Source organism: Elaeis guineensis, chromosome 4 (assembly GCF_000442705.2).
Source record: "Elaeis guineensis isolate ETL-2024a chromosome 4, EG11, whole genome shotgun sequence".
NCBI lineage: Eukaryota > Viridiplantae > Streptophyta > Magnoliopsida > Arecales > Arecaceae > Elaeis > Elaeis guineensis.
In genome coordinates, this window is record NC_025996.2 from 91,372,348 (window position 1) to 91,393,512 (window position 21,165).

The following is a 21,165-nucleotide window of genomic DNA, read 5'->3' on the forward strand; positions in this document are numbered from 1 at the left end:
AAGTAGAAAATACCTTGAGGAAGAGTCTGAATCATGTAGAGAATTACAGACTCATATTAAGATTTGGACAGGAATAGGATAGACACTCTTTTAGCATCTGGCTGAAGACGTTAAACTTAGCGCTTTTTGGAAGGCAACTCAAATTTTTTTTACTTTGTTTTAACTCATCTTCATTTTTTTTAGGCATAAAGGATTGCTTTGTAAGGAAGAGCTTGTCAATAAATTGATCTGGCTGAAGACTTAAAACTTAGCACTTTGTGGGAGGCAACCCAGTTTCAGCTTTTACTTTTGCTTTCTTTTGCATTTTATTTAAGTTAATCAAGTCTTGCCTCATATCTTTTGAAGGAATTTGAGCATAAAATTGGCTAAGTTGGGGCGAGAACTAATTTTGAAAAGACTTCTGGATTAGATGACATCTCTCCTTTTCTTTCTCTTTGCATGCACCCTTCATTTTTCTTACTCCATTAAGGACAATGTCGATTAAGTTGGGGGGAGAATAAAAAAAAATTTAAATTTTTTTTAAGTCCTCAAGTAAGTTAGTATTTAGTATTTAAGCACCTGATTACACTTAAGAATCAAGTTAAACCAATAATTTTTTAAAAAAAATTGATGTATAAATTAAAAAATTTATGAGATATTGAAGGATCAAGTATTAAGAAAACTCAATAAAGAGTTAAGTTTAGAACTTAAATAGTTTTCTTTGAGCATTTCTAAATTTTTTTTCTAGCATCAAAGAAGAGTTTACTTCTTATGGGTTCGTGTAGGGTAACTTTATGTTTCTTCATACTTAAAAGAAAAAAAAAATTTCAAGTACTTCATATTGAGTAACCGGACATCTTTACCTAAGCAAGCATTGAGTTTTGCATCAAAAGATATGAAGGGCAAAGAAGCTTTGTTGTAAAGTTAGTTTTAACTCGTAGCCTGTTTGATTTGAGCAAGTAGGTCCGAGAGATATTTTATAGCTAGTGCTCTAAAGACATCTAGTTTGGGAGTCATTGGCTGAAACTCGCTACATGGGTCAAACAGAAAGTTTAAAGAGTTAAAACACTCAATAGCGGTACAATGTAAAAAAAAAGAGAGAAAAAAATAATAATAAATGAAGGATGGAAGTAACAATATACTTATCCATATGAGGTTAATGATTTGGAGATAAAGGTAGAAATAATTTAGAAAAAAATTAGTATTCTTAATTTAACTCTTATATTGATTAGTATTAATACTCCAATGACATATCTCATTCATGCTCTACTGAACATCAATGGCTCTTTTGAAAATTGTTTAGTAAAATTTAAAATTTTTAGTTAAAAGATACTTAATTCTAAATTCTTTCTTTACTCGAGGATGAGTAAAGTTCAAGTTGGGAGGTGTGATAAGTTGTATATTTTTATATTTATTGAAGATATTTTTTGATAATTTATGGTACTAACATCTTCTTAAATATCTAATTTCATGAATAAATTAGATTTTCTTACAAAAATAAATAATTTTAGAAAATATAAAATTAGAGCATATGTATGAAAAATAGATGTTGATTTAATTGAGAATCTAAGTATCAAAATATTAAAAAATTAATAAAAAATTTAATACATATTTTTTCTTATTTTTTCAGATAAAAATCAGAGTAAAAACAGAGCCAAACTACCCTAAAAAATAAAAAATATTGCCTTCGGTGCACGGTGGACCGGTCGCTCGATCCACAGAGTCAGGGTGCGGTCCACGGGAATAGTTTCACGGTCCACAGGCATGGCTCATAGCGAGAGAAGGATTCTAAGTGCGATCCAACGGCTGACATTTATCCCGACCCAGATTTGATAGTCAGCATCCATTGTCGATTTATAAGAGGGGTTTTTGCATGATCTAACGGTCGAAAATGCATCCATCATCAGATCCAACGGTCCAGACATGTTGCTGACCTTGAATAGGAGATTAGAAGCACTGATCGACGGCCCAGATCTCATCTGAAGTGTGATCGGATGGTCAGAATCGAATCTGACATTGATAAGGAGAAAAGAGCTGATTTTTGGACTGATCTGGATGGTCCAAGCTCCATTTGACGGTCAGAAATATTTTTATAGGTTTAATACATTTTCTAAGGATTTTAGGACTCTTTTTTCTATCAAAAAAAATAAAAAATTTATCTATAAATAGGAGGTTGGGAATAAGCTTTGGGGAGAAGAAAAATTAGGGAAAAAGTAAGAAAAAAATAGAGAAAAAATTCAAAGAGCTTTAAGGATCAAATATTGAGAGATTATAGAGCTACAGAGCTTGATGTGTGGCTAAATTCCTTCAATTCAGAAATATGATGAAGCCTGTAAATGGGTTTTTATTTTTTATTTTTTATATTTAATTTTTATATAATAAAATTTTATTTTTATTTCATATCTTTTTTTTTGAGGTATTGATCCAGCCTATACGGCCTATACCCTCTATTGACGTGCCATGATCTCTGAATATGGTACGTACTTTGGAGAGATAAATTGTAGTATATGAGATTAAACCTTAGATCTTGTAATTAAATTTAGATAGCTTATACTCCAACAGGACGAGCTGTGATCTACTGATACAGTCTGTACCCCTTAGAGATAAGCTATATTAATATCTTAATCATAAAAACTAATATTACAACATAAAAAAATATAAATTTAATTTGCATGGTGGATTCAAAATTTTTGAATTATTTTTTTCATAAATTAATTCACACTTTTAATTTAATTCTTGCTATTCTATTTCTTTTAATCCTTTTACAATCAATTCTCTTTTATTTCTTCTTAAAAAAAAGAGATAATCACCGTAGATCCCCATGGAAATGATCCCTACTCACCCTATCTATATAGTTTGAGTTAGTTTTTATTCTTGACCACCTACGACAGTGATCACATATCCAGCTTGTGAATCTTACCTTCGAAAAAAAATGATCAAGTTATCCTTTGTAGGACATGGAGAAAGGGCCACTGAGTTACTTATCTTGGTACACACCAATATGTGTTGGCCATTTGATGTGTAGGCTAGGAGTGGTTATGGTTACTTCATCATCTTTACCGATGATCTGTCTAGGTATGGGTATGTGTATCTGATGAAACACAAATCTGAAACTTTTAAAACATTCAAAAAATTCAGAAATGAAGTAGACAAACAAATGGGCAAGCCCATTAAGGTTCTTCGATCTGATCGAGGAGGTGAATATCTTAATCAAAAATTTTTGAGATATCTTAAAGATAACAGCATAGTCTGTCAATGGACTCCTCTTGGAACACCTCAACTCAACGGGGTATCCGAAAGAAGGAATAGGACCCTATTGGATATGGTTTGGTCTATGATGAGCTTTATTGATCTATCCTTATATCTTTGGAGACATACCTTATTAACTGCCATTCACTTGTTGAATAGGATTCCATCAAAATCTGTTCCTACACACCTTATGAGATATGGTATGATAAGAAGCCGAGTTTAGGTTATCCTAAGTCTTAGGAATGTCCGACCTATGTCAAGAGATAAATGACTGATAAATTAGAGGATAGATCAATAATGGCTCATTTTATAGGGTATCCAAAAGAATCAATAGGATACTACTATTTTTCACAAGATCACAATGTGATTGTAAGTCGAAACACTATATTCCTAGAAAAATAGTTTATCTAAGTGGGAGGTTAGTTGAGCTCGAAGAGAAGGTCTTTAAAGAGCAAAGAGCAATAGATCCTCAGGAACCCATTATTCATGAGCCAGTAGTTGACATTCGTCTACCACCTCGTAGATCTAGCAGGGTCTCCCGACCTTCTGAAAGGTACATCGGTATGCTTACGAAGGAAGTAAAGAAAATATTCGTTATGGGAGATAAGGGTCATGGTGATGATCTCAATATTTTTTACGAGGTGATGTCTGACATCGATTTCAAAAAATGGTTAGATGTAATGATGTCAGAAATTGACTCGATGCATTCGAACCAAGTATGGACCTTAGTGAATCCACCCGAAGGTATAGTACCCACTAGATGTAAATGGATCTATAAAAGAAAAATAGGTACCGATGGTAAGGTAGAGACTTATAAAGCTAGGAAGATTATAGCCAATGCGAGGGCATTGACTATCAAGAAACTTTTTCACCCATAGCTATGCTGAAATTCAGACACACTCTGTTTGCTATTGCAGCTTATTATAGTTATGAAATCTGACAGATAAATGGAAAAATTATTTTTTTGAATGGATATCTTAAGAAAGATATCTATATGGAGTGGCCTTTGGGTTTCACATCTGGTGATGGTGATCATAGAGTCTGCAAGCTACAAAGATCCATATATGGATTAAAGCAAGCTTCTCAGAGTTGGAATCATCATTTTGATGATGCAATCAAATCATTTGATTTCATCAAGAATGAAGAGAAACTTTGTGTATACAAAAGGATAGTGGGAGTGTAATAATATTTCTTATATTGTACGTGGATGGTATTTTTCTAATTGAAAATGATATTCCCATGCTGACCATGGTCAAAAGTGGGTTGTCTAAGAAATTCTCTAAGAAAGACCTAGGAAAAGTATCCTATATTCTTGAAATTAAAGTTTATAAAAATAGATCCAAGTGGATGCTTGGCTTTTCACAAAAAAGTACAAAGAGGAGATGCTGAAAGAGTTCAGCATAGAAAATCTTGAAAGAAAACTTCTACCTCTTAGGCATAAGAGTATGCCATGCTATGTACTTAATCTGATATAGCCATTACTGTGAATGTCACAAGCAGATATCAGTCGAATCCAGGCTAAAAGTGCTGGATTGTTGTGAAAATATCCTTAAGTACTTGAGAAGCACTAAAGATTTAGATTCTTGATCTTTGAAAAAAAGCTAAGAGTGGAAGGATACATGGATGCTGATGATAGAATATCTATATCAGGATGTATTCTTGTTCGATATATTGAAAGGATTCTGAGTAATTGATCAATGGAAGCTGAGTATACTGTAGATGTGTAGGATGAATTCTGGTTCTAATATTAGTTGTAGAACTAGATATCATGCCATTAGATGTCATAACACAGTACTGCAAAGACAATGACACCATAACCCTTGCTAAGGAGCTTAGGTCTCAGCAAAAGTTCAAGCACATAGAGCAGTAGTATACACGATTACTTCGAAAAAAAATATATCAAGATGCGAAGAGTAGACTCTGCGGATAATGTGGCAGACCCGTTGATAAAATAATTGAGCCAATCAAAAATGGAAGTCCACTTTGAGAGGATGGGACTTAGATTAGTGGCTAATTGGCTTTAGTCCAGGTGAGAGATTGTTAGATGTATTTTCTAGAAGCCAATATGGCTGACACATTCTAATAAAGCCAGCACATAATTTTATACTTAATGCATCGATTTGATCAATAAAATGGGCAAGTTTAATTTTCATTCAAATATGATGTGTCCTTGAATCATCCATGAAATTAATATTTCGATACATATTCTTAAAGTATTGAGAATTAAAGATATGTATTTAATTCTTAAATGCTCCCGATCATAGTATCATTATGAGGACGATGATCGATCCGGATAGACTGACACACAGATCACTTTCTTCGGGATAGATGAGTCTCTGGTCTATAGTGTAGAGACACTGAGTGACGAGTACAAATAGTTGTTAGAGAACAACTAGTACTGAGCATTACCATATGAGAGATCACTTGGATTTCTACTCGATCATCAGTGATTATCTCGATGTTGTAGTTGTGTGAATGGTCCTTTAATCTGTGATAGTACGACTGCTCACAGTGAGACTGCTAAAATTTGACTAACATATAAATATGGTCTCAATGAGCCATTGTAGTGGATGTTGACGATAGTTGGTCCACTGTAGGAGTAGGATGCGTATCAAGATGAAATCTATCGATCTTGATAGAAAGGAGTAGTCCTATGAGATTTGAAAGGCTAAGTCCGAGAGTCTGTGGCCACAGTAGTATGATTGTTGGAAAGAAATTTTTATAAAAATCACAATTGGACTTGAGCTGATCGAATCTATCATATAACTGATGATGAGATTTGATGATTTATCCATAACCTGCCATCTAGTCAGGACTCATGATAGAGGGACTGAATCACATGCGAACTACATCTTGAGATTCTTTTTCGATTCTACTGGGTTGCCACTACATACTGCTAGGTGTCACTAATGATTATGAGAGCTCACTAAGATTACTTAGGATCGACAATCCTTGATGAGTTAGAGTAGAATTGTTCTGACTCATTGAAAAGAGTTTCAATGATACTATGATAGAGATTATTGTATATCTCATTACCAGATAGAATTGAACCTATGGGGTCACACAACAAAGGTATTAAACTTGGAATAAGCAATTGGACTTATGAAGTCTCAATTAGATTTAGAGAAATCCTATTGGATTCAGGGTAACCTTGCTAGCACATGATTGGACTCAATTTTTTCTTTACGTTTGAATTTTTTATTTGATAAAATTAAATTAAATTTAATTATCTGCTAATAATCTAAATGAATTAGATTCATTGGGCTCCAATTGTTGGGTGCCTAAGGTTTTGGATCAAATGAATTAAGGGTTCAAATCCTTAATTAATTTCCTTGATAGTTTTTATTAGGCGTCACTTGATTTGATCAAGTTGGACATGTCCACCTATTAGAGGGCATGTGGAACCATTATGGGACATCCCATGGGTGCCATATTGGGTGTATTTTTGTGGGTGTAAAGGCTCTAATAGTTGGTGCCTAAAGGATCTCCTAAAGGGAGTCAAATAACTAAAGGAATAAGAATTTCTAATGCAAGCAGGACTTGTATTAAGTGGTTATTTGATTTTGAATAGGATTCAAATCTTATGTCTATTTAAAGAAACCTTCCCTAAGGCCTCTAGGCAATTCAACCAGCAGCCTCACGCCTCCCTTGAAGAGCCCACGCCCCCTCTTTCTCTTCTCCCTCTCTTCTCCCTTGGAGATCCAATGCCCATACATTGGGCATCCTCCATCTTCAACGCCCAAAGGTATTTGGGCGTCCCTTATTGCTTGCTGGTTTTTAGTCTCTGGTTGCTTCATAATCTAGGAAAGAAAAGCAAGAGAAGAAGAGAAGAAGATGATCAAGGAAATGATCAAAGAGTTGATCGCGATCCTGGCTTCGTTCACATTCACAAGCTTATTTTTCATAGAAAAGAAAATCAATACCAAAGAGGGCTGTTCTAAGCTGATCCTGAGTGGATACCCGTAGAGGTCGGATACTTACGCAGCTAAGAGAGAGCCTCTTCTCTTTCAGATTTAGATTTGAAGAAAAGAATTACAAAACAAATATGTGATTCGATCACATATTCAATTTTAGTATATGTTCAATTTCAGCATATGAAGTAGATCTTAGCAGTTTATGTTTTATGCATGTATGATGTAGATTAAAAGTGTTTTAATCTTCTATTCTATTACGATGTTTAGAAATTTTTTTTTTTTGAAATATACATTCATGTCCCGATATAGAAATTCCAACATAAATCTCAAAGGTTGATATTCAAGTCAAAGCTGAAATGATAGGTTTCAACAAAGCTCAAAATTTCCTAATAGAATTTTATTTAAATAAACTAACACAACTGAGGATGCGACACCCTAAATTATCTCTCATAGCATTCCACACATACAACCAAAATAATTATGTTAGGTACATGAATCTACTTCCGAGAATAATGCATTCACTTTGTAGAAAGCAGGAAAAATTAGGCCAGAATTGAGAGAAGGTGCACATGCAGGGGAATGGGCTGATATTTCTTAAGACGTTTTAGAGGAAACACTTCAGGAGTTTGTTCCTGCTTTGAGTTTCTGGGAAGTTTTCAAACCAGGTAAACTACCCCAAGTAGCATTTTCCTGCTACTAGGGATAGATCATATAACCACAATTAAAGAACGTTGTAGTTATTTTTACATAAGGTAGAATGGTCACCAGCGAGCTAAAATGGTTGGACTCTCAGGATCAAATAGTCTGGGTAAACCCGGTCATTTTGAATGTGGGCACCTAGGTGCATAAACTTGGGGGAATTGAACCATGCATCACTGCTATTATAATCATTTTCTACTAGTGATTAGTGATATTTGCTAGTTTCAACTTTACATGTCAATATTGTTGATAATATTGTAATGTTGTAATAAAAATAAATAATATGTTTTTATTAATTTTAGTTTTCATGAAATTGATGTTTTTTTGGACTTGTCGTATTGTAAAATATATGTTTGATGATACATATATGCTGAAAATTGGTTTATATATAAGATATTGTTAGGCATGCACATCCATGTATGTATATGTAAACTTAGGGATGCATATTTGAAGCATTTGAACACTTTCCTCCCTAGGCAGCTACCTAATCACCTAGGCCACATCCAGGCGATTAAGGAAGTACTAAAATAATCTGATTACAACATTGGCCAAGAGGCCTTATTTATAGACTAAAAATCCTGATTCAACTATAAAAAGAAATTCGCATTACAAAAAAAAGAGTATTTTTGTGATGGAATTATTTCCGATAAAAATATTTTCATAGCCAATAAAAATATTTATGATGAAAATTAAATTTATTATAAATAATAAAATATTTATGATAAAAATAATTTATCATCGTAAATAATTCACTATTAGCGATGAAAAAAATAATTCATCGTAAATACTAATTATTTGCAACAAATATTTTCATAATAAATAATACAACATTTATTTTAATTTTAAATTTCTAAATATTCATGATAAAAAAAATTTCATCAAAAATAATTTAATTATTTACAATAGAAATAATTTTTTCATCATTAATAATATTATTCTCAATAAAAATATTTCATCGTTAATATCTAAAAAAAATAAAAAATTTTAAAAATTCAAAAATTACATATTATTTGCAAAAAAATTGTAACATCGCAAATAATTAAAGTATTTATGATAAAAAATATTTTTCATCATAAATACTCATTATTTAAGATAAAAAATTTTCATCATAAAAATTTAAAAAAATAAAATTTTAAAAATTTAAAAATTACAGATTATTTATGATGAAAATATTACAACATAAGTAATTAAATATTTATGATGAAAAATATTTTCTATCATAAATACTCATTATTTACGATGAAAAATTTTCATCAAGAATATTTAGAAAAAAGTAAAATTTTAAAAATTTAAAAATTACAGATTATTTGTGATGAAAATATTTTATCATAAATAATTTAGTATTTATGATGAAAAATAGTTTTTCATCGTAAATAGTCATTATTTATAGTGAAAATTTTTATCGCTAATATTTTGAATAAAATGAGAAATTTAAAAAATATAAAAATTATAGATTATTTATGAAAAAATATTACATCATATATAACATAGTATTTGTTATGAAAAATATTTTTTTATCATAAATAGAATATTATTTATGATGAAAATATTTTCATCATCAATATTTTGAAAAAAATAAAAAATTTAAAAAAATATAAAAATTAGAGATTATTTGTGATGAAAATATTATATCATAAATAATTTAATATTTATGATGAAAAATTATTTCAATCATAATAGCTGTTATTTATGATAAAAATATTTTTATCACCAATATTTTGAAAAAAAAATTTTAAAAATATAGAAACTATAAATTATTTATGATGAAAATATTACATCATAAATAACATAGTGTTAGTGATGAAAAATTATTTTTCATCATAAATAATCAACTATTAATGATGAAAATATTTTTATCATCAATATTTTAAAAAAAATAAAAAATTTAAAAAATATAAAAATTATAGATTATTTGTGATAAAAATATTATGTCATAGATAATTGACTATTTGTGATAAAAAATAATTTTTCATCATAAATAGTTGATTATTTATGATAAAAATATTTTCATCAATAATATTTTAAAAAATTAAAAAATATAAAAAATATAAAAATTATGGATTATTTGTGATGAAAATATTACATAGTAAATTATTTAGTGTTTGTGATGAAAAATATTTTTTCATCATAAATAGTGTATTATTTGCGATGAAAATATTTTTATCACTAATATTTCAAAAAAAAAGAGAAATTTAAAAAATATAAAAATTATGGATTATTTATGATGAAAATATTACATTATAAATAATATAGTGTTAATGATGAAAAATTATTTTTCATCATACATAGTCAATTATTTATGATGAAAATATTTTCATCATCAATATTTTTAAAAAAATAAAAAATTAAAAAATATAAAAATTATGAATTATTTGTGATGAAAATATTACATCATAAATAATCGACTATTTATGATGAAAAATAATTTTTCATAATAAATAGTCAATTATTTATGAGTAAAAATATTTTCATCGTCAATATTTTGAAAAAATAAGAAATTTAAAAAATATTAAAATTATGAATTATTTATGATAAAAATATTACATCATAAATAGTTTAGTGTTTATGATGAAAAATATTTTTCCATCATAAATAGTCCATTATTTATGATGAAAAATTTTCATCATCAATATTTCAAAAAGATAAAAAATTTAAAAAATATTAAAATTATGGATTATTTATGATGAAAATATTATATCATAAATAATTTAGTATTTGCAATGAAAAATAATTTTTCATCATAAATAGTCTATTATTTATGATGAAAAATTTTCATCACCAATATTTTAAAATTTAAAAAATATAAAAATTATAGATTATTTATGATAAAAATATTGCATCATAAATAATTGACTATTTATGATGAAAAATTATTTTTCATCATAAATTCTCAATTATTTACGATGAAAATATTTTCATCGTAAATATTTCAAAAAAATAAAAAATATAAAAAATATAAAAATTATAGAAATAATTAAAAAAATTTAAAATTTAAAATAAATAACCTCTGGCACTGAAAAAGAATCATTCTTTCAGTACCCAGTCTTTGTTGAATGGTGCAATAAAATTCTTCACCCACAATCGAATCAACTGTCTATAAGATCCAGAAGTAAATCATCTTAAAAAATTAAATGCAAGAAATTTGATTCAGAAAAAATATCAACTTTCAACTATATAAAGAATAAAACTTTATCAACTATCTTTAATCTACGACAGATGATGTCCCATAGCAGCCCCGATCTTTGAAACCATCAATTGATGTCGATTCTTCATCAGAAAGATCAGACTCTATATAAAAACTAAGGCTAGCAGATCACCTAAAAATTAGTCCAAATAAGGTATCTGTGAAAACATAAGAATACGATCAAAATTTAACTCACATGTAACAAAGATTGTTAATTAACATATGCAATATATCAGTAGAAAAATGATTATCATCCAACATTACATGATAATGTATTGGTCTGCTGGTCCCCTGAATGGAAATAAAATATAGATAAATTGATAAAAAAATATTTTGAAAACTAAATGAAACTAGATTATGTAAATACTTAAAATCAAGATGATTACCTGTAAAAATCAGTTCACCAGTTGCCACTCATCATTATAGGATAGAAAAGATAGAGATTAGCCCCTCCTAACCTAGAAAAACAAAATAATGAGAAAAAAATATAAAAAATATTACTTTTATACCAGCATGGCTGCAAAGATAGAAATCAAACTTTGTCGGATGACAAATTCTTATGTCGACCACAGTTTCTAATCATATAAAAAATATCATTGAATTTTTAGGCCATTTAATTGATTAACCCTAATAAAACTATATGAAGATCTACTGGGCTCTTTAACATGTTTTAGATCCACAAAAGCAAGCATTACAAAGGATAGCCAAGCTGCTTTTTTATGTATGTAATTTTTTTAAAAAAAAAATCATAAATTAACTATTTATATAATTTTTTTATTAGTAAAAAATTAAAATTTTTAGTGAAATTATTTTGAAAAATTTTTTTAGATCAAAAATATTTTAGATTAAAGAAAATTAATTTTTTTGGGCAAAATTATTTTAGAGGAAAAATTTTTTTAGTAGAATTTTTTTTTGGCAAAATTTATTGACGATGAAAATTAAATTTCCATTGTTGATAATGTTATTAATGATGAAATATATTTTTTTCATTGTAAATAATTTTTTTTTATTTTTTTAGTGGAGAAATTCTTTTTGACAAAAATTATTTACAACGAAAATCAAATTTTTGTTACTAATAAAGTTATTAATAACAAAAAATTTTTCTATCACTCATAATTTTTTTGAGAATTCTTTTAGCAGAAAAATTTTTTTAGTGCAAATTTTTTTTATTTTTTTGTAAAATTATTAACAATGAAAATAAAATTTTTATTGCTAATAATATTATTAATGATAATATTTTTTTCATCGTAAATAATTTTTTTTAGAGAAAATTTTTTTTAATGAGAAATTTTTTTTTTTGACAAGAATTATTGACGATGAAAATAATTTTCCATCACTAATAATTGTATTAGCGATGAAAATTTTTGTCGCTAATAGTCTTGCATTCAATGCATGTCAACTCGACGTCCCTTTGTGCGAAACCCTCCCCTCTCCCCTCTCTCCTCTCCTTTTTCCCTGTCCCCTCTCCCTCTCCATTCTCTCCCTGAGCTCTCCCATCTCCCCTCTCCTCTCTCCCTCTCCTTGCTCTCCCCCCCTCTTCCCACTAGTGAGCCCCTCTCCACCGTCGCCGTCACTGTCCGCACCACCGTCCGTCGGAAGTAAGGTTCCAACCTTTTTTTTGTGTTTATTAGGCCACCGGGGGGCAGAGAGAGTTGCGGAGGGGGGGCTATGGGTGGCCGACGGTGCCACTAGGTCGGAGAGGGGGTCGACTGGTTGGGAGGGGGGCAGGGGGCAATCGAGGGCAAAATGGGGTCGGGATGGGGTCTGCGGGCGGTCGGGGGTGAGACGGGGGTGGGGAGGGGGCTGTGGGCGGCTGGTGGAGACGGGGCCAAGGAGGGGGCGGCCGGCAGTCGAGCATGAAACGGGGGCGGGATGGGGTCGGGGGGTGACCGGGGGTGAGACGGGGGTGGAGAGGGGGCCGTGGGTGGCCGGCAGTGCCATGGGGCTGGGGAGGGGGTCGGCTAGCAGAGATGGTGCCGGGGAGGGGGCAGCTGGCGGTCGGGGGTGAAATAGGGCAGGGAGGGGGTCAGCCACGACATGACGGCGCCACAGAGTCATGGAGTGTGTCGGTTGGGGAGGTGACGACAGGGAGGGGGTCGGCTGGGGAGGTGACGGTGGGGAGGGAGGAAGGGAAGAGAGAAACGAGAGGGGAAAAAAAGAAAAAAAGCAAAAAAAAAAAAGAAAAAAAAAGTAAAAAAATAAAATATTAATCAAATATTTTATTTTTTGATTAATAAAAATAAAATTTGGATCATGATCCGAATTGGATCGAGGTCGAGATCTGGGTCGAGATCCCAATTTGGATTGAGATTCAGATCAGAATCTAATCAGGATCTGAATTGGGATTCGGGTCGCTAAGGGTTGGAGAAGGTAGCGCCATCGTGGGGGGTGGCTCGCGAGGGATGGGTGACGGCGGCGGTGTCGTGGGAGCGGGGGTTGCAGGGGCCGAGTTCGAGCGATGTGGGGTGTGTGACGGTGCTGGTGCCATGGGAGCGGAGGCCATGGGAGGTCGAGTCTGGAGCTCGTTTAGGAGAAAAAATATTTAGAAAAAAATATTTTTAGGTAAAAAATATTGTAAAAATTATTTATTATTTTTAGTTAAAAAATATTTTTAAAAAATAAAAAAACCATCGGGTCCTCGAGATTAGGTTTTGTGTTATTATTTTACGTTAATATTATTTTACATGCTCAACTGCTTATAGTTTATTTTATATTTGTTGTATAAATTTTTTAGTGTTATTACTAAAATTTATAAATTTTTTTTGTTCCACTAGCACAATGTACATTGCTGTTATTTATACAATTTAATTATTTTATGTGTTATTTTCTATATTTTTGCTTATTATAATTAAATATAAAAAATATTTTTATTTTAAAAAAAACTTTACTGAAATTTTTGATGAAAAAATTTCAATGCAGAGTTACTCTTTTTTGATAAATTAGAATGTAATTTATCTTCCATTATTATTGTTCAATATTATATTTATTTATATGTCAAGAATTGCAGGTATGGCATCAAGAGACAGACGACGACGTTCGCATTTGCTGTCTACCCCGGAGGTTGAGGTGCCTTCACCGATTTCCACTGCCGCACCAGTTTCATCGTCAGAGGGTCTTGCACTAGCAGGTCCCAATGAGACGGGTTCGAGTGAGACGGGTCCGAGTGGTATTATTATACTTTTTATATCATAAAATTTGATTTTTTTTATTTGGATAGCTATCATATTAATGATTTATTTATTATTGTTTCAGGCCAGTCTCCATCAGTATGAGGTGAGGGCAAGGTCCATCGAAGAATCTCACTCTAGAGCATTAAAGATTAGAGCATCTGGGACAGCGTCTCCATATCGAGATACCATTCGGCTATACCAGGCCCATTAGAATATGGTGCAAGCCGTGGCAGATCGAGCTGGGCATCATATGCCGCAGCTATGACCCCGTGTTGCTTTTCGATTAGCGTCACATTGTACCGACTTAGAGAGAGATTTTTTATATTCAGTTATAGGTAAAATAAATTATACTGTGAATATTTAATTAGCATGATATTCTTCTAATATTTGTTATTAGTAGGGTATTTTTGATATTATTGATTTTAAAGAGGATCGTGTGTGGAGAGCTGTGGACGCTCATTTATCTTTGTGTTTCAAGGACTATTGCCACCACATCCATCAGCATTAGTACTATATGATGCAAGATCATAGGGTGGAGGTAGCTTGGCAGCGGCCCTATGACAACATCACTATGGATGGTTGGACTGTCATATGCCGGCATTACGAGGATCTAGCATATCAGGTTACACATCCAAATTTTTTTTAGAGTTTAATGATTGAATCATTTATTCTTAAATTCAGTTTGTTATCTACTAATTTGACTGCTAACTGTACAGAAAAGATGAGTCCAGAACGTTGTGAATCGGGCTAGATAGATCATACCGTATTGTGGGAGTTCGAGATCATTCACTCATCACATGAAGCAGATTGTAAGTAATTTTTAATTAGTATATAATTTTTTAGCTATTTAAAAATTTTTTAATTAGTTGTTCTCAAATTGTAGAGAGATGCTGAGAGTGGCGAGCTTCCTGGTAGGATCAATATCTACCAACGGATCCACCAGCGACGGTTAGGGGAGTGGATGACAGAGAATCAGGATCTCTTTATAAGTTTTTTTAATTATTTTTTTATTCACAGTTTGATTTTCAGTATGAAATTAAAATAGCTATAACTTTAATTTTCAGGACTGTATGATGGACATCAGATCCCAGCCTACCCCTGAGGGCTCGACTGCACCCACAAATGACGAGATCTATGATCAGGTGCTTGGTATGAGACCTTGTTATGTTAGGAGTCTAGGGCATGGGATCACTGCTCTCTCATCCTCATGCTCGTCCAGAGCTGACATCCATACTGCCTGTGATGCTCGGATGTGGAGGTGCAGAGGCAGGCTGAGCAGTGAGCTGATGAGTTGACTGCACGCGTCAATGAGTACCAGCGGCTTCAGATCCAGATGATGGAGCGGATGGTGCAGATAGAGCAGATGATGTAGCTGATGAGGCAACAGCAGGTCAGTTCGAGCTCATCCAAGTGCTCTCCTTCCCCAGCCCGTTTCCCTTCTGCAGATGCCGACACTTGATGGCCCATTTATGTAGCTTTTTATTTTTATTTTAGACTTCTTATAATTTTAATTTAATATAATAAAATAATAAAATTTATTTATGAGTTTATTATATATTTTTTTTTATTTTTTTATTTTAATTTATAAAAATATTATAAATATAAATTAAATATATATATTATTTTTTAAAAAATATCTATAAATTATTAGTGATGAAATTATTTTTGATGAAATATTGATCATGAAAAAATATATTAGCGATGAAAAATTGATTGTAAATAAATTTTTTTAATAAATTTAAAAATATTAAAATATTATATTAAATTAATAGCGATGAAAATATACATCAAAATTTGAAATATTTGTGACATAAAATTTATGTTGCTAATTTTTTTTTAATTTAATTTTCATAAAAATTTTTAATTAAATTAATAACGATGAAAATAGTTTCATCATAAATAACTATATTTGTGATGAAAAATTTATATCACTAATATTTTTTTAAATTTAATTTTTATAAAATTTTTTAATTAAATTAATAATGATAAAAATATATTCATCGTAAATAACCATATTTATGATGCAATGAAAAATTTATATCGTTAATATTTTTCTAAATTTAATTTTTATAAAAAATTTTAATTAAATTAATAATGATAAAAATATTTTATCGTAAATAACCATATTTATGATAAAAAAATTTACATCGCTAATTTTTTTTTAAAATTTAATTTTTATAAAAAATTTTATTTAAATTAATAGCGATAAAAATATTTTCATTACTATTAATTTAATATTTATTAGTGATGAAAATTTTCATCAAAAATTGCTATATTGGTGATGAAAAGTTTACATTGATAGTACTTTTTTAAATTTATTTTTATAAAAAATTTTAATTAAATTAATAGCGATGAATAAGATTCATCGTAAATAATTAATTTCATCATAAATTATCTTTTTTTGTGCCTAAAATTTTTCATCGTAAATAGTTTTTGAAAAAAATAATTTTTTTAATGATGAAAATTTTTTATCAGTAATATTTATTATTTACGATGAAAATTTTTTTCTATCGTAAAAAATTATCAATGATGGTATTATTGATGACTATTATTAGCGACGAAATTTTTGTTGCTAATAACTATTAGTGATGAAAATCGGCTATTAGCGATAAATTTTTTTCATTGCTAATATCTTATTTTGTATTAGTGTCAAAATAAAATAAAGTAAAAAATAAATCAAAACTAGGCTCCATGTCAGACTAGAACTTTTGTGTGCTCTCGTAGACTTGTCAGATGATTGAATTAGGCTTCGAAACTCGTAGTAGTGATAAAGCATCAATCTTATAGAGCTCGAAAAGAACTTTTCGGAATGGGATCTGGTGTTGGGTATAAAATACCCCCCGACCGAAGTTTGTAAAAGACCGACCCTTCTAGGACTTTTCCAGCTTCCGACCTTGTGTGGCGTCTCTCTGAACCCCCTCGACCGTCCGGACATCTCCGACAATGAGCTTCTCCATTCATCTATCGGGCCGCTCTAAGGGCTCTCTGGGCCTCACTATCAGCCAACCTTCCACAGTGATCGACTATTCTCTGAATCCCTTTCGGACTTCTTTCGATCGCGGACGACCCTACTCCGAACTTCTTCCGAACTTCGTCAATATCCGAACTTCTCTGACAGCGAGATTTGTATAGTAACCGGACTCCATCCAAGTTTCTACGATGGTCAGCCGCCTTCCGGATTCCAACCGAGCTCCTGCGAGAGCCGAACTCCTACTGCAGGCGGTCTACTCTGGATATCTACTGTAAGTGAATTTCATTCGAGCCTCTACTGTAAATGAATTTTTTTCGAACTTCTATTACAGGCAGACTTCAGCCGAGCTCTTATAGTGGATGGATCCCAGACGAGCTTCTACGATGGGATAGGATCCACCAGCCAGGTCACTACTCCGAGCTCCCACGACAATCGATCTTCGATCGAGCTTCTATAATAAGCGGTCTCCTTTCAGCCTTCTACAAGAATCAGACTCCGTCCGAACTTCCATAGCGGATGGATATCGGACGAGCTTCTACAACGGATAGGCTCCAGTAGCTGAATTTCTACAACGACCGATCGCCTCCGGTGTCTGCCGAACCTCCCCAGCCATCAGCCTTCAATAGCGTCAGCCGGACTTCCACAATGCCATCCAGACTTCCACAGGATCCCCAGACTCCTCCAGCGGACGAACCTCCCCAACGCCATCCGAAGTCCATCGCCGGCCGACCCTCCACCAGATTCTTCATGAAACTGGACTTTTCCGACGGATAATCTTCAGACGAGCTTCCACATCAGGCAAATCCCAGACGGACTTCTCTAGCAATCGGACTCCTACCGGACTTCACCAACAGAAAGTCTCCATCTAAGCTTCTACAGCAGATGACTCTCACCTGTAGCATCAGCGCCCGAGGCATCTGACAATAGTAGACTCGTCAGCAACCTCGAAAACATCCAAACTTCTCCTAGATCGACGGGACAGAGAGCCATTCTGCTCCATCAGACATCCCAGCCGAGCTCCAGCCGACAGATCCGAACTTTCCGGCAAGTCACGACAATGGCCACTACCCTACTCCACTCTCTGCAATGGATTCCACGTGGCTCCACCACTCTCTGGCAAGTCGCAACAACGGATACCACTCCACTCTCCGTAACAAACTCCACGTGGCCCTGAACGACCCCTGACGCCGCTACTCTCCGTAACAAACTCCGCGCGGCTCTGGACGGCCCACTACCAGGCGGTTACAAACGTCGCTGTCAATCAGTTATGCTCTCCATCTATAAAAAGGGACCCCCAGATACGTTCTTCTCTAAGCTCTAAACTCTCTCTCGAAACTCTGCTAAAATTCTCACTCGAGTACTCCATTTCTGTTGATGCAGAGTACTGACTTGAGCGTCGGAGGGTCTTGCCGGAGCACCCCCAACTCCGATTTAGACTTCCCTTGCAGGTCTCGGTGGCGGCCGTGGTTATCTCAACTCCAGCAACTCCGGCTTCAGCGGAATTCTGCACCAACAGGATCATAATAGTGATTTTGACACCGGATGAGAAAGTTATGACTGTTCTAGCTTGGCAATATCGAATTAACAGGGTCTAGTATAGTCGGCTAGATTTTTGACCCTTTCGGATCCTGTCCCTCGAATCTAAGTACTGGTCAGCTATGACGTTTGCGTCATTATGTTAAGAACATAATTCCCTACCTCCAACCCACACATCAATTTGTAACACAAGAGAACAGTTTAAGTAATTCTGTAGTTGAAAAAACTAAAAAGATTGTCTAGTTGGACCACATGGACAGTCTGATAGAACCAATTTGGGTCAGAATGGACATAGTTTTGGTTTATGCTGGCTCCAATACTAAAATTTGCTTTTGACAAAGGATTTAGCCATTGCAAAGAAAACCAAGAAAGGGTTAATAAAGTTGACATCAAACAAAATAACAAGTCATGCAAGCAATAATTAATTATCAAGGTTTGCTGAATCTCATACATAAAGCACCATCTCTACAAATGATGCAGCATACCTTTTGGGCATTGCCTTCTCATCAGATGTGTACATCCAATCTATATCTTTAAGTGCAGCTTTTTCAAAAGGATCACCCATCTATATTCCAACGATAAATTCTATAATATTATGAATTGATGATTAGCTTGTTTGTAGCATCATCTATTATCACAGAGAGTTTGGCTTCTAACAATATCATACCAGTCTATTCCCTACAAATACCAGTGCATGGCAGGCTGCCCGAACTTCAACTGTTTGTGCAGGCAAGTTATTTGTCTGATTCTAAATTTGCATTATCAGCCAAACCAGCAACACTTTGAAACTCCTGAAAGAAAAAGGTAGATATCACGCGGTTAAGAATAATCACAAGAAAAATAAATGGGCATATGAGTTAATTGGCAAACCATGTCATCAGATGTGAGAGTTCCTGTCTTATCGAAGCAACATATGTCAACTTGCACCCAGCTAAGTTGATGAAAGGTGTGGATCACTAAGAATAATGCCTGCAAGAGATCATAAATATCTTCACCCTCCCAACGAAGGGTATTCTGAATGCTTTGTGCAGGAAAATTTCATGGCGTGTTAATGCAATTAACGATGTGTTGACAGCTATAGATATCTCCATTGGTAGTTCGGGGGTATCACAGAAGTGATAATTAACGAACAACTCATGAAAAGCTTGTATTTGCTCCTGGTTGGATCCTCCAATCGCTAATAGCAGATAATCCATTTATTAGCTAAATGGCTAATGAAGTATCATAGTTCCAGTGCAGACAACAATGATGCTGGAAACCAGACTGGCAGAAACAACTCTCAATTTTGCGTTCATTATACAAGGTTGTTGGGTAAATGAATGCTTGTTGTACCTTTTTAAGCACATAGTCTGCAGCAATAATGGCTAAGAAAACTAGGAAAAGAATAAACAAGCCACTCGCCCAGTTATTTGCAGTCATCTGAAACACCAATTACTCAACGAGGATTATTAAACAAGCACGTGGCACATACCATCCAATGACCAGTGCTTAGACTACCAATCAGAAGTTACCCTTTCAGTAAAAATTTTTTTTTTTACATTTGTTGGTGCAAAAATCCACTTGCACCGGAGAAGCTGGAGTCGAGGGAGTCGCGGTCACCATCGAGACCTGCAAAAGAAGTCTAAACCGGAGGTGGGGTTACTCCGGCAAGACTCTCCGACGCTCAAGTCAGTTCTCTGCCTCAACAAGAATGGAGTGCTCGAACGGAGAATTTAGCAGAGTTTTGAGGTAAAAAATGAGAGCTTATTGAATAACGTATCTGGGATCCCCTTTTTATCGGCGGAGGGCTCAACAGACTGATAGCGATGTTCGTAACCGTCTCGTAGTGGGCCGCCCACCGTCAGGAAGAATTTATTACGAGGAGTAGTGGAGTAGATCCGTGGCCTTCACTGCAGTACGCCACGTGGAGTCTGCTGCAGGGAGTGGAGCGGCATCCGTTGTCGCGATTTGTCAGCGGATGGAAGGATCGCGCAGTATCCGTTACAGAAGGTGGAGCAGGATTGTGGGCATCATAGCGGTCTGCCTGGGAATAATGGAGCCGCGCGGGATCCGTCGCAGGAAGTGGAGCAGGATCGTGGTGGTTGCTGTGTTGCGACAGCAAGTGCAGATTCGTCGGCTGAAGTTCGGCAATGGTCGGAGCCGGTGACGGAGCCTGGCACCCGTAGGAGCCCGGGCGGGGCCCTCCTTGTGGTTGAAGTCGTGGGCGGAGCCCGGCTACCGTAGGAGTCCGGACGGAGTCCCCTGCAATTAAAGTCAGGTGCAAAGTCCGGCTCCCATAGGAGTCCGGACGAAGCTTACCAGCAGTTGGAGTTGGCGACGTAGCCCGGTTCCCATAGGAGTCCGGGCGGAGTCCTCCTTGAGGTCAGAGTCGTGGGCGGAGCCCGGCTCCCGTAGGAGTCCGGGCGGAGTCCCCAGCAATTAAAGTCAGGTGCAAAGTCCGGCTCCCGTAGGAGTCCGGATGAA

General features: G+C 34.0%; 1 pseudogene; it reads right to left on the reverse strand.

Annotated features, from left to right (window-relative positions):
* Window positions 1-21,165, reverse strand: part of LOC105035191 (probable manganese-transporting ATPase PDR2) — a 70,087-nt pseudogene that overhangs the window by 15,660 nt on the left and 33,262 nt on the right.